This window comes from Rhamphochromis sp. 'chilingali', assembly GCF_963969265.1.
Source record: "Rhamphochromis sp. 'chilingali' genome assembly, chromosome: 8".
Taxonomy (NCBI): domain Eukaryota; kingdom Metazoa; phylum Chordata; class Actinopteri; order Cichliformes; family Cichlidae; genus Rhamphochromis; species Rhamphochromis sp. 'chilingali'.
This window is the reverse complement of record NC_137935.1, coordinates 31,453,085-31,468,291: the sequence shown is the minus strand read 5'-3', so window position 1 is coordinate 31,468,291 and position 15,207 is coordinate 31,453,085.

The window sequence follows — 15,207 nt, the reverse complement described above, 5'->3', positions numbered from 1 at the left end:
AGAGTACTGACAGGGACTAGAAAGAGAGAGCATATTTCTCCTGTTTTGGCTTCCCTTCATTGGCTTCCTGTTAAATCCAGAATTGAATTCAAAATCCTGCTCCTCACATACATGGTCTTAAATAATCAGGCCCCATCTTATCTTAATTACCTTGTAGTACCATATCACCCTATTAGAGCACTTCGCTCTTGCTCTGCAGGCCTACTTGTTGTTCCTAGAGTATTTAAAAGTAGAATGGGAGGGAGAGCCTTCAGTTTTCAGGCCCCTCTTCTGTGGAACCAGCTTCCAGTTTGGATTCGGGAGACAGACACTATCTCTACTTTCAAGATTAGGCTTAAAACTTTCCTTTTTGCTAAAGCATATAGTTAGGGCTGGACCAGGTGACCCTGAATCCTCCCTTAGTTATGCTGCAATAGACATAGGCTGCCGGGGGATTCCCATGATGCATTGAGTTTTTCCTTTCCAGTCACCTTTCTCACTCACTATGTATTAACAGACCTCTCTGCATTGAATCATATCTGTTATTAACCTCTGTCTCTCTTCCACAGCATGTCTTTTATCCTGTCTTCCTTCTCTCACCCCAACCGGTCGCAGCAGATGGCCGCCCCTCCCTGAGCCTGGTTCTGCCGGAGGTTTCTTCCTGTTAAAAGGGAGTTTTTCCTTCCCACTGTTGCCAAAGTGCTTGCTCATAGGGGGTCATATGATTGTTGGGTTTTTTTCTCTGTATCTATGAAGCGCCTTGAGGCGACTTATGTTGTGATTTGGCGCTATATAAATAAAATTGAATTGAATTGAATTTATCCACTAATAACAAATAAACTCTCTGGGTTGCAGGACAACAACTTAACTTAAAAAAAAAAAAGACACTGGTCTGACCAACCAGGGAAGACACAACAAATTTAGTGGTAAAAAGATTCAAATTGTGACATGTTTTCTGCTGATTGATTAATACAAGTGATTACTGAATGAAGGAAAATCCCATTTTTGGGCTTTTAAACATGATCTTAAGAATTTTAACATGTACCTGTGTTGTCCTGTCAACTTGGCGGGTCATGAGTGGATTATATAGTGAGAAAAAACAAAAAAAGGGGGAGAGAAGGCTGACACAGGGCCTGGTCCCGTTGTTTCTCCCCTCTCTGAATAACGTAGCCAAAATAACATCATTTTCCTGTTCGTTTGTTTTTGTTTTGTGTTTGTTTTGTTTTTTCTCTGTATGTTTGATTACAGGCTGCCTTGTCGGCCCGGAAAGCCGAGGCTGACCTGGACTCCTGCTCTCCCCCCCTACCATCTTTGCTCTCTCCTCTACTATCTTTGATGTGACCCTGACCAAATGCTACAGCAGCTGGACCCACAACAACAACCTGAAAATGTCAACAGTGCTGCAGGAAAACGATCTCATGCAACGGAGACGGAGAGCGTTAAATCCAAGGCCCGTTTCACTACACGGGGGAGATTTCCAGACAGCTTCAGCTGACAGAGCTGTGACGAGACGCCCATTAAGCCCGGAGGAAAAGTGAGGCCGAGCAAGACAATGCTGACCTTAACAACTCTGCATTAAAACTGTGCAGGACAGTGACGGACCAACACGGATGATCGGGCAGCAAAAAGGGCGTGCCAGAAACAGGAGGAGTAACTGAGGTCAGGAGGCACCTCGGAATGAACAAAGGCACCAGGAGAAAATAAGCTGAAGGCACAGGTGTCGGGGCTCGGCCAGGAGCTGACCTCTGAGAAGAGCCGAACAGCAGAGCTGTAGAAGGCCGTGGAGCAAAGCAAGGGAAACATCAATGGACTTCAATCTGACTTGTACGGAAAAGACTCTGAGGTTTCTCAAGGCATCAGAGCAGAAACTGAGCATGGCTCAGGAGGAGCTGGCTGATAATCGAACCCATCAGGCTTGGAGTCCCAGACACAGGACTTGAAATCAGGCCGGACCTTGCTGGAGCAGGAGGTCGCCAAACCTGACGAAAAAGCTCCAACAGCAGGAGCAAGCCCTGAAGGAGCTACAGAAGCAAAAGGGTCAAGTTAAGGAGGAGCGGAACAAGGAGAAGATGCAGGACACTGGAGAAAAGCACTGCCTCAATTGGGGCCAGAACCAGTATGGACAGAACTTTGAGCAGCAGCAGCACCAACGGATGCAAACGGACTGAAAAGGAGGAGGGCAGGACCCCAGGGCACGCTTCAGGCCGTGGTTTACCCAGAACACCAGAACAGGAAAGTGATGAATACAAACACCCACACAAACACACACATCCACATGCACTGACTCAGAATGAAGAGAAACACACATATGCACATATGCACTCGTTGATTGAGTGAGAAATGACACACACACACGTGCAAAAAATCGAAATGCTGATTCAATTCACTGAAGAGTGATACACACACACACGCTGATGCAATGAAGAATGCTTTACTAACAAATGCTGCACACAAACATCCAAATATGGAGTCGGTTACAACAACAAGAACCCATTGATTGTTTATTGGTTAAATGCATTTCATGTCACCCAGAGGGCATTTGTGTAGATTTAGGGGACAAGGTCTAAAGCAGTTGGGTTGTGAAAACAATGTCTGTGCGTGATGTCTGTTTATGGCTTAAGGCCTCCACTGAATTGTTTATTGTGCTTCACACAGCCTCATAAGGAGCAGTGGTACAGAGTGAAAATGATGAATTAACGGTGTGAGTTTTATTTCGGAGAGAATATGAAAAGGTTGTGTTGATTTAACTCAGTTGTTTAAGTTTCTGCCAAAGCAAAGCATTTGTGTGCAACCAGTGTCCAACATGTTTTTGTCAGTGCAAAAAGGAGTTACAGTACCTGCATGCCTACACAATATTGTCCCGGGAGGGAGAAAAACTTTCTGGTGAAGTTTTGGTTGATTTTTGGGTTTTGTTTGACACTAGGTTGATTCTATCAGTGAGGTTTGGATTGTTTTCCTTCTCTAAGAGAGAGAAGGATGGTTTTAGGCTTGGACATGTTTGCAATGGGCCCCAGTATTTGTTATTATTTGAGTATTTTATTGTTTACGTTTGTTTTTGCTTTTGTTACAGTGCACTGAAATAAGGACATCTGAGAGGTGTGATCCACCGGTGGTGATATTTTGGTATTTTGTGAGTTCCCGATTTAACAAATCGGCTCTTTAATCCAGGCCTGAGAGATTGAACTTTAAAGTGCTATAAAATGTTCTTACTGAAAACAGTCGCGAAGTATTTTTCTCCATGATTATAATGGGCTTGGGAGAAATTCACTTATATGGGACACTGATCGAATGAGAAGTCCTGAGCCTAAAAGGATTGCAGTGAGTCAATCCAGTCCAAAGAAGGAAAAAACAAACAAGGAACTGTTTCCTTTAAAATAATGACGTCATCTTGCTGGTGATGGAGGCTCGAATAGGTTGCGCGTGACACTCTTCGTGAGACTCCCTTATCAGCAATACCTGGTATAAATGTGTGTGGATGTATGCATGTGACTGGACTGTGACGGACTGACGACTAAAAGTTTTAACTGACTTAATACTGAGACAAAAACGGTACTGACTTTAGGATTAGTAGATGTCCACAGACAATTCACCCAGCCTGTAAAAGAAGGGTGGATGTTTTGTCTTGCTTTGTTTTTGTTTTTGCAGGAACAGAAGGAGGACAGAGACTAAAGAGGGAGGCTGTAGCTTCACAGGAGTGTGAACTGCAGACTTAACCCTTTGGTTGCTAATTTTGAGTTACTGATGTTTACATTAAGAAAATTGTGTTTTAGTAGCTGTGTTTCGATTAATGTATCATATTATATGGTTGGGAATGTTAAATGCTAAAGTGAAGAAAAGGTTTGATTTCACTCATGACTGAACATGTTATTATTAACCATAGCGGGTCACTGTAAAGAGTCAATTAACTTTTATAGAGGTAAAAAAAAAAAACCCTCCACTGAGGTCTATGAATAACAGGGGAATGATAGATTTGTCACACTCAAAATGGAGATATGTAATGATAGACACTTTTGGGTGCTTTCTTGAAATAATTAGCAATTTAAAAGTAAGATAGAACCGACAGGGGCATGTGCTGAGGGGTGGTGCTGCACAAGAACAAGAGCAAAATAAAGAAAAATATTGTGTTTAGCTTTGAGAAATTAAAATTAAAATGTACCATTACACTCAGAGGATCAATATGAAGTTCGATATATGCTAATTTTGTATGAAGTACATGACTGGTGACTGTTCTGTCCTGAGCTTTTGTTTTTACAGCACCCGCTTGACCACACCAACAGTTTCTCGCCACCGAAAAGGGGTACTTGCAAAGAATAGAGAATGGGGAGGAATATCATCAAAACTGGGAAAGGTAAGCCCCAACGGGGGTGATAACGCCATAACTTTCACTTATGGTCAAATTCTCAAAATTTGACCCCGAACTTGAAAAATTCTTCAAACATTTAGAGACAGAGTGGAGGTTTAGATAAACATAATGTCACAAACCACATAAGGATGGAGCACTTGAATCGATAAGATGGTGAATTGACACGCAGTAAAATGTTGATCATGTTGATTATGTTTATTCCAGTGTGCAGAGCAAGATTATTATTATTAGAGAAAACAAATGAAATAACGAAAACTAGAAGTGGAAAAACATTCGCGTTAATGAAAATAAAATCAAAACAAAAAAGGAAAACTGACTAAAAACTGTAATGAATGTTCACAAAACTAACTAAACTTAACTGGATTTATAGCAAAATGTGTTTAGTTTCATTGATGTGTGCGTGCCCTGCAATAGTGAAGTCAAGGCAGAACGTTGGTCAAGTCGTCTGTGTTGCTGCTCCGTCCACGCGTAGAACCATGTCAGGAAAAGTCGGGAGAAAGCGCCAGAGTCCAATTTAGGATTACTTTGAATATGACTGTTTTTTAGATATAGCAAGTGGCTTGTAGTGGAAAGAGACACAATGTCCTCCTGAGACCCAGGGAGAGAAGAAAAAAAAGGGAAAAAGTATTTTCGTTTTTTCTTTTTCTTTTTTCTTTAAGATAAATCAAGTGTTGGGACGGTAAAAAAAAAAACACATTACAAAAACAAAATTGTTTTTAACTAATTTTATTGAAATTTTACAATATGTGCACTACAGTGCACAAGGGGAGTTCATTGATCATGAATGTGAAACTAACAAAATTCAAGAGCTATTTAAGAAAATTAAATGTTCCACTGAAATTTTTGTAAGCAGGATATTAAAACTTATTTATATAACAATATCATAAAAATGTAGATCAGGGATCAACTTAGAATACACTGACATTTCACTAGCTGTAAGCCATTGGTTCAGGAACAAGTGATTGCACTGGGCTTTCTATTTCACAAAAGTCAATTCATTTATGATATCTGAGGAAGTACTGTGATTTTTTTTATTCGGAGACACAAAGGAACATTTGGCACTTCCCACATCTCACATATGTTTTACTGTTGCACCCAACCATTCTACAACTGAAATGCCTTGGACTGTTAACCATTTCAGGCAAGTGGAGTGAACCATATTTTGCTACATTCTCATCTGATTGGGGCTTCCTTTTCTTGATTTTTGGAGAGAACTCTTAATTACTGGTATTATTCAGGTCTCGCTCACATGTTTGTCCTTGGTTTCTCAGCCAAGAGGAGCTTGAACTCCAGATACTGTGAGTTCTTTTCACACATTGAGATCATTGATAATTTTTAGCAACGACGTGATCTTGTAGAAATAATTAGGTGTCATGGATTTAAATGACTCTTATTTTTTACCTTACTGGAAAACATTTCTGCATTTTACCCATATTTTATTTTTAACTCAAAATCAAAAATTCCAGATTCTCCTACATGTTGGTTTTGGACCAGATAGGACGACAGATTTCAGGTGGCCCTGTGTTTTTCTCTATTACATCTGCCACTGAATCTCGATAATCTTTGTGTGGCTCCTCCTGGGTTCTCACCCTCCCCTATCTGGCTCACATGACTCTCATCTTCTGAAAAATCTATGTTTGAATCTCGCTCAATTATTCTGTTGAGAATTTTCTCTGCCTTTGTTAAAGAGTTGTCTACTAGGAAAAAGTGAAATAAATATAAGTACAAAGTCCCGACGTGCACTAGAGTACACATTAATAAATTAGTCATTTCCTCTGTGAAACTAAATAAGCATAATTCTTAAGAACCCCTCAAATTATTTACTAGATGTTTATTTTTGAAAATTAATCAAGATCTGAGTTTAACAAAACATTTTAATTGTATCAAGTTTACCTTTCTTTCTTCCATAAAATGTGCTTGTGGGCATGCCAGCCATTTTGAAAAGGTGGGGGGAAAAAACAAAACAATTGGCAAGGCCACGCCCCCACACATTTGATATAATTTTAAAGGTACTGTTGTCCTCTCTAAGAAACATCAGGACTTAGATGAGTGGTAAGTAGAGTATGAGAGCTACAAGCAAAAACTAAATGTGTACTAGTGCGCAAAAATGAAGTACTGGGTCATCAGGAGGTTATGAGGGACATTTATAAAACTAAAAATCCCACAAACCTTGAAGGGCACTTGAAAAGCTCACACAAGAAGGCTAACCTAGCTTACCTTGAAGAGCTCATCAGGGGGAGCACACTCCCCCTCCTTGAAGAGCTCCCCCACTCAACCCGCATCCCCAGAAAACAGCTAACCCCAGATAAGGCAGCGTGATGCATCCCGAGACAACAGGACGGGGACACCTATATAACTGTGTGAGTCAATCGCCTTCAAAAAGTTTATCAATTCACTTGAACCAAAATTAGGAGCACCCGGTGCTGCAAGAGTTAATAGTCTCAATACCCAAGGATAAGCAGAAGAGCATGACTGATATGATGGAGCTGGGATTTGGTGACACTTAATTTTTGCAAAACACTACTAAAACTATAACTGGCGCTAATCAAAACATTTTTATACATATTGCAGTTTGTTGCTCATTATAGAGTTGTGCTCAAGTTAATAAGGGTTAAAAGCTACAGTCAGCACGATGTCTGGCTGATCTATGGAGGGGAAAGGCTTCGAGCATGGAAGGCCGCACGCGCTTACATAACACTGATATCATGTTATTCTCTGTGATCTTTTATTCAATTATATCTTTAAGTTAAGTTTTAAGTAGTGGCAGTTAATTACACGAGATTCATTTAATATTATATACCTGAGTCAGAGAATCACATGCAGATCAACTTGACAACCTGGGAGACCTTGTAGCTGCAATATTGTGTCTCCATAAGGGACAGTAGGCAGAAGCAAACACATGATTTTTGGGGGGCAAATGTTAGGATTAAAAATGGCTAATTTGTTTTTGATGTCTTTTCTTAATATGAGTGGCTTTAGTAATTTTCAGACACACTTTGCAAATGTGCTTATAATGAGTTGGCACTCAGTCTTTTGAAGGTCATAAGCTTCGTTCGGCGTGATGGTCCGGACTGATAAAGTGTAGGAAATGCCTTGAGTGCAGAGGGCTAAATGCAAACACGCTTACACACACATAGGATATGATTAGAATAAGTCCCTGGGACATTCTGAATATTCTAAACCAATTCTGAATCACTAGAAGGTCAGTAGATAACAACATTAGGTTATTAGGGTTAGGAAGAGAGGTGTTTTGGTTTTCTGTCTCTTACAGAGAAAGGAACAGACACCAGACGAGGTCACAGATAGGCGAGGATCCTTCGCAGCAGAGACGGACACAGTGACTGCCGAGACGCCAGCTGGGTGCAAGTGTCATGGCGTTTGGGCTCCAGCTAGTCACCTCAAAAGGATGGATCCCATAAACACAGCAATAACCATGAAGGGGTTGGCGGAAATCCGGGAACACCAGACCAACGAGGTTCGAGAGGCTCTTGGGCAAAAGGGGGACGCGTTCCTGTTCTTTTTCTGGAGGATACACAGGACACACAGGACCCGAGGATACACAGATCGTCGTTTGAAATCGAGGCAGAATAATCCCCTGATCTGTGCCACGACTGAAGGGTTGTCTAACCCCTGAGGTTGAAGAAAGAAGAGCAGAGGATCACCCAACTGGACGACACTGGTAGCTGCAGCAATAAAATAAAGGCTAAAAGCTCCTTGGACAGAGGTTCTAGTCTGAGTACGTCTGAAGGGTATAAGGTAGCACCAAATAAAGCTGTGGGAGAACTGGGGAGTGTCATCTGTACCGGCTACTGTTGTAATAATAGTTTTTCTTACATCTGAACTGCGCAAACTCAGAGGTCATCTCACATGTGGTTCGCCCATCAGGGGGACAAAGGACCTCAGGAGTAAGAAGAAATGAACCCGGCCACACTGGAGTACAGGGTGTAGGTGAGCTCATTATTCTAACGAGCTCATCAGGGGAAGTGTTAGATTATAATATTATTTTATGCCATGTTAGACCCCTAATTAAAGGTTGTGAATTATTATGTAGTTTTAGTTTGCATTATTCTCCTGAATTAGAAGAAGCTGATAACTATTGCATTTGTTAAACTGATTTGCATTACATTAGACTGCTGATTTATTGTGGATGAATGATGTTGTTTTATGATGTTATAAGAAATACTGTTTGCAGAAAGTCATCGCCTTATTTGTCTGATTAGAAGAGAACGGAACATGCTGGAGTTTTCTGCCCCATCTCAGCAGGAGCAGATAAACAGGGAGCCAAGGTCGTAGCTTAGGCGCCGTGTGAGAGAAAGCATGTGAATGTTTAGGCTTTTATGATAAGGTGGGGACACCAGAGGCTATAAGAGTTTGATCAATGCTCCACCATTTTGAGATCTGAGGCTGTCTGCATACAGTGTCCATCTCCCACGCGTGTGACTATTAAAATCATCGTTTGACTTAACCCGGCCGGACCAGTGTTGTTATTGTGGTTTTTCCTCTTGTATCCATCCCCAATTTTGAACTCGTAACAACAACTACACGAAGTTTGCAAAACGATGGACATATGGCCAATCCTTTTGGTCAGGGGATAACCAAAATCGGATGTCTGGTGTAGGTTTTTTGATTAACAATAAAACTTAATATAGAAAAAGTGGAGGTAGTGGTGGACGGAAGAGCTTTATGTATAGATGTAGAAAAAAATGGGAGTAAACTCAGGATTATTAATGTCTATGGACATACAGAGTTGAAAGAACGGACGGCATTATTTCAAATATTACAACCATTTCTTTGTAATAGAAGACCGATAATAATGGGTGGGGATTTTAACTGTACACCAGAAACAAGTGGAATCCAGGGGGCGGCTTCAACAGTGAAGAAAGATTCAAGTACTTGTGCATTAGATAATTTGATTAAAGACGGTAATTTGAAAGACGTGTTTAGATTTCTTAACCCGTCAGACCCTGGATATACCTGGTCTAATAATAAGTCCTCTTCACGGATTGATTTTTTGTTTGCCAGTGAAGGCTTAATACCCCTGTCATGTAAAGTGGAACCAGTACCTTTTTCTGATCGCCATAAGGTCATGTGTGGATTTAGTATTCAATCTTCTTTTCAGTCGGCCCCAGGGCCATGGAAACTAAACCTGAATCTATTGAAGGACGGAAAGGTTACGGGAAGGTATAAACTTAAATTACAACAATGGGTCTCTCTACAACCACTATATGAATCTGTAGGGGAATGGTGGGAGAGTATAAAGATTAGGACCCAAGTATTTTTTAGTCTTGAAGGGAAAAGGCGGGCAAAGAGGAGGTTATTGAGAAAGCAAGAAAAATTACAAAGGTTTTACAACCTCCTGAATTTGGGCTTTGATGTTAGTGAAGAGATTACAAATCTGAAAAAAGAAATGATGGTAGTTTTAAATGACAAAAGCAAGGGAGTATTAATATGGAGTAGGGTAAAACATGTGGAAGAAAATGAAAAATGTACGAGATATTTTTTTTAAAAATTGTATAAATCTAAACCTGCTATTGACAGCCTGATTAATGAAGAAGGGAAAGAAGTGAAAAGTACCCAAGAAATTTTAAAGGTAGTATATTCCTTTTATATCAACTTGTACAAAGAACAAAGTATTGATGAGGCGATTGTAGAATCCTTTATCTCAAAGTTAACACAAAAATTGGATCCAGAAGATGGTATAAATTTAGATGAAGGTATAACACTAGAGAAAATCACAAGAGCCATGGAAAGTATGCAAGATATCAAGTCACCAGGTATGGATGGCTTACCTAAGAAATACTATCAGGCCTTTTGGGAACAACTTAGCCCGTCGTTGTGCAAGGTTTATAAAGAAGCATGGGATAAAGGTGTATGGTCAACGTCCATGAATACAGGAGTGATTTCCCTGTTATGGAAAAGGGGTTCTAAAAAAGATTTGAGAAATTGGAGACCCCTGACATTGTTAGGGGTAGATATTAAGATTTTAGCAAAAGCCCTTTTTTTTCGTTTACAGACAGTAGTACCTAAATTAGTTGGAGTGGAACAAACATGTGGGATACAAGGACGTAAGATGACAGATAGTTTAGTGATTATAAGGGATAGCTACCTTTATAGCCATGAGCGGAATATCCCCCTTTGTGGGTTAAGCTTGGATTTAGAAAAAGCCTTTGACAATGTCAGTCATGCCTTTCTGATGAAAGTCCTAGATAAATTAGGATTTGGAGAAGTCTTTCAGAGATGAATTGAGGTGTTGTATTCTGGTTGTAGTAGTGTTGTGAATGTGAATGGTGTACAGACTACTACAGTTGCAGTGAAAGCTGGAGTAAGGCAGGGATGCCCGTTGTCTCCCACCTTATTTATATTGGTGATGGAGCCATTAGCGTGTGCATTACGAGCTAATGAGCTAATTAAAGGGTTGACCCCACCGGGTAGCGGAGGGTTGGAAATTAAATTTTCCATGTATATGGACGATATAACTCTGCTGCTTACGGACAATAAGTCGATTGAAGTAAGTTTGGCAGTTTGTGAAGCTTTTTCAGCAGCCTCAGGGATGAAAATGAATAAAGAGAAGAGTGAGGTGATTTATTTTAAGTGGCGGAAGATTAAAGACAAATGGGGATTGCAAGAAAAATCAGAAACGTTGAAAATTTTAGGGGTGGAAATAGGAGAAAATATGAGAATTAAGAACTGGAATTCAAAATTACAAAAAATATGATGATGATGATGATGATGATAGGGTGGGGGTCGCTAGGACCCCCTCGGGGCATATATGTGTTATGATGATGATGATGATGATGATAGGGTGGGGGGGGGTCGCTAGGACCCCCTCGGGGCATATGTGTGTTATGGTGATTAGGGTGGGGGTCGCTAGGACCCCCCTCGGGGCATATGTGTGTTATGATGATGATGATGATGATGATGATAGGGTGGGGGGGGGTCGCTAGGACCACCGTGGGGCGCTTGTGTTATCACGGCGTCGGTGGCGTCTGGGGAGCGGCGGCGCGGGAAGAAGCGGCGCAGTTGGGACAGTACGTGACGGTGCAGTTTGTACACACGTGCACTCGGCACTCGCGGCACAGGATCTTGGTCTTGACGTCTTTGCTCATTTTTGCTCAAATGAAAAAGAAAGAGGAAAAAGGGGCAATTATGGAACTGGAAAGGGAAGGGAAATCGGTTACTGGACGGGATAATATTTTGAAGATGGTAGAGGAGTACTACAGTTCATTGTTTGGTGTGGAAGAAGTAGATAGAGGGGCTCAAGAAATGGTTTTAGGTTTTCTGAAAGAGAGGTTACCAGAGGACGCAAGGAAGCTTTTGGAAAGGAGCATAACAAACCACGAACTATACGAGGCGATAAAGACAATGAAGAATAACAAGGTACCTGGGATAGATGGACTCACAAAGGAGTTTTACATCACCTTTTGGGATCTCATCGGAGACCACTTGTTGGAGGTATTTGAAGAAATGTGTGAAACGGGTAGAATGCCAAAGAGTATGAGGACGGGTGTGATAAGTTTTCTACATAAGAAAGGCTCACCTGCTGTGCTTTCAAATTATAGGCCTCTTTCAATGGTCTGCGTGGACTACAAAATTTTGAGTCGAACTCTAGCAAGACGCCTGGCCCGAGTCTTGCCTGCTATTATTAATGCAGACCAGACATGCGGGGTAAAGGGCAGGCAGATTGGTTGGAACTTACAATTACATAGAGATGTGCTTACACTTGATCAGGAAAAAGCTTTTGATAGGGTCAATCATGATTTCTTATGGAGGGTGATGAGAAATTTTGATATAGGAGGTAAATTTTTGAATTGGATAAGTATGATGTATACTGACATAATCTGCAAGATAAAGATAAATGGACACTTAACAGAGGAAGTACAACAAACGAGAGGGCTACGGCAGGGTTGCCCCCTGTCCGCCCTACTCTATGTTATATATGTAGAACCTTTAGCATGTGCAATAAGAGGAAACGAGAAAATTAGAGGAGTGCCCTTGCCAGGGGGGAGGTGTTGAAGATCTCCCAGTACGCTGACGACACAGTTCTTTACTTGGAAGATGATGGAAGTGTGAGGGAGATGATACGAACAATACAGACCTTTGAGAGCGCTGCGGGGTCAAAGGTCAATGAGGAGAAATCAAAATATAAATTTTTGGGACGATGGGCAGGTAGGAGACAGACGCTTTGCGGGCTTTCTTTGTGTGAAGGGTCCATGCAGGTCCTGGGCATTGATTTTGGAAATCCAGCAAATTACAACTGGGATTTGAAGATAGCGAAGATCTTAAAGAAATTGGGGATGTGGTCAAAAAGAAAGCTCACTATAACTGGCAAAGTTTTGGCCGTAAAAGCTGACATCTTACCTGCCCTACTCCATTTGGCATATGTCTTTCCAATGCCACAGACTCATAGGAAGGTGCTAACACGGGGAATTTTTAAATTAATATGGGGGGGGGGGGGTATGAATATGTAAAAGAACAACTATGTATCAGACAATATCAAAAGGTGGGAGGGATGTCCCATACATCCCTTTGAAATTGGATGTGATGTATTACAGTAACATATGTGATCCTCTCCAGTCACCCCTTTCCTGTCAAAGTGGAACTCTGGAGCAGAGCAGGCGGGGCCTGAGATCTGCCCCTTCAGCCAAGCAAACAGGGCCTACCGTGACGCCGGAAGCCGGGACGAGGAGTCACTGCGGCTTCCTGCGAGGCCAAAGAAACACACACTCTGGCTTCTCTTCAAAACGTACAAGTCTTTCGCCTTTTACTAAAGACTTCCGTGGAGAGTGAGGCTAAGGAGTTGCACCTATTTTTGGCAGGGTCTGCCGTCTGGCTGGCCCCTCTCCTCGTTGTTCAAAAGAAAAAATAGAAGAAAGCGCGTCTAGCAGATTTCAAATGGTTGACTGCGTTGTGACGACAGACACAGACTGGCTGGAAACTGGATTTATTTCTAAAAGACAAAGTGCAGCAGCAAAATCAGTGTCACACAGCAACAGCAGGCCTCTCCTCATCCCTGTTTAGCACAAGTAAGGACCACATAAACGGATGGTGTAACAGAGAAAACGCAGTTCCAATTACTATTTTTCTCGTTCAAAGCAATCAAAAACACTTTGGGAGCTTTTAGCTGCTAATACTTAGCAAAGAAAAATACACCAAATTTAAATGTATAATTATACATTTAAATTTGGTGTATTTTTCTTTGCTAAGTATTAGTTCTCATGGCTAAAAGCTCCCAAAGTGTTTTTGATTGCTTTGAACGAGAAAAATAGTAATTGGAACTGCGTTTTATCTGTTACACCATCCGTTTATGTGGTCCTTACTTGTGCTAAACAGGGATGAGGAGAGGCCTGCTGTTGCTGTGTGACACTGATTTTGCTGCTGCACTTTGTCTTCTAGGTATGTGTAAATGTATAGGTTATGTTTTATGTGTATAATGAGTTCATCACCTGAGGCTGCACACTGCATAGTATTTTCAGCCATGTTGAGAAAAGTTAAAGTTGTTTGAATATGTATTGTGTAATTGATCCATCTTAGTGGGGATTTAAATATTACAAGTTATTATTAGTGGCTTCATATTTGTCTCTGTTTTACCCCACTATAACATTTGACTTTAAAGTGGCTGTTGGGAGAATCGTTGTTTTGATAGATTGTATTTTCTTTTATATATTGTAAGCAGAGCTGCATGGACTCCACACTGGGATGAGGAGAGGCCTGCTGTTGCTGTGTGACACTGATTTTGCTGCTGCACTTTGTCTTTTAGAAATAAATCCAGTTTCCAGCCAGTCTGTGTCTGTCGTCACAACGCAGTCAACCATTTGAAATCTGCTAGACGCGCTTTCTTCTATTTCTTCTTTTGAACAACGAGGAGAGGGGCCAGCCAGACGGCAGACCCTGCCAAAAATAGGTGCAACTCCTTAGCCTCACTCTCCACGGAAGTCTTTAGTAAAAGGCGAAAGACTTGTACGTTTTGAAGAGAAGCCAGAGTGTGTGTTTCTTTGGCCTCGCAGGAAGCCGCAGTGACTCCTCGTCCCGGCTTCCGGCGTCACGGTAGGCCCTGTTTGCTTGGCTGAAGGGGCAGATCTCAGGCCCCGCCTGCTCTGCTCCAGAGTTCCACTTTGACAGGAAAGGGGTGACTGGAGAGGATCACATATGTTACTGTAATACATCACATCCAATTTCAAAGGGATGTATGGGACATCCCTCCCACCTTTTGATATTGTCTGATACATAGTTGTTCTTTTACATATTCATACCCCCCCCCCCCCATATTAATTTAAAAATTCCCCGTGTTAGCACCTTCCTATGAGTCTGTGGCATTGGAAAGACATATGCCAAATGGAGTAGGGCAGGTAAGATGTCAGCTTTTACGGCCAAAACTTTGCCAGTTATAGTGAGCTTTCTTTTTGACCACATCCCCAATTTCTTTAAGATCTTCGCTATCTTCAAATCCCAGTTGTAATTTGCTGGATTTCCAAAATCAATGCCCAGGACCTGCATGGACCCTTCACACAAAGAAAGCCCGCAAAGCGTCTGTCTCCTACCTGCCCATCGTCCCAAAAATTTATATTTTGATTTCTCCTCATTGACCTTTGACCCCGCAGCGCTCTCAAAGGTCTGTATTGTTCGTATCATCTCCCTCACACTTCCATCATCTTCCAAGTAAAGAACTGTGTCGTCAGCGTACTGGGAGATCTTCAACACCTCCCCCCTGGCAAGGGCACTCCTCTAATTTTCTCGTTTCCTCTTATTGCACATGCTAAAGGTTCTACATATATAACATAGAGTAGGGCGGACAGGGGGCAACCCTGCCGTAGCCCTCTCGTTTGTTGTACTTCCTCTGTTAAGTGTCCATTTATCTTTATCTTGCA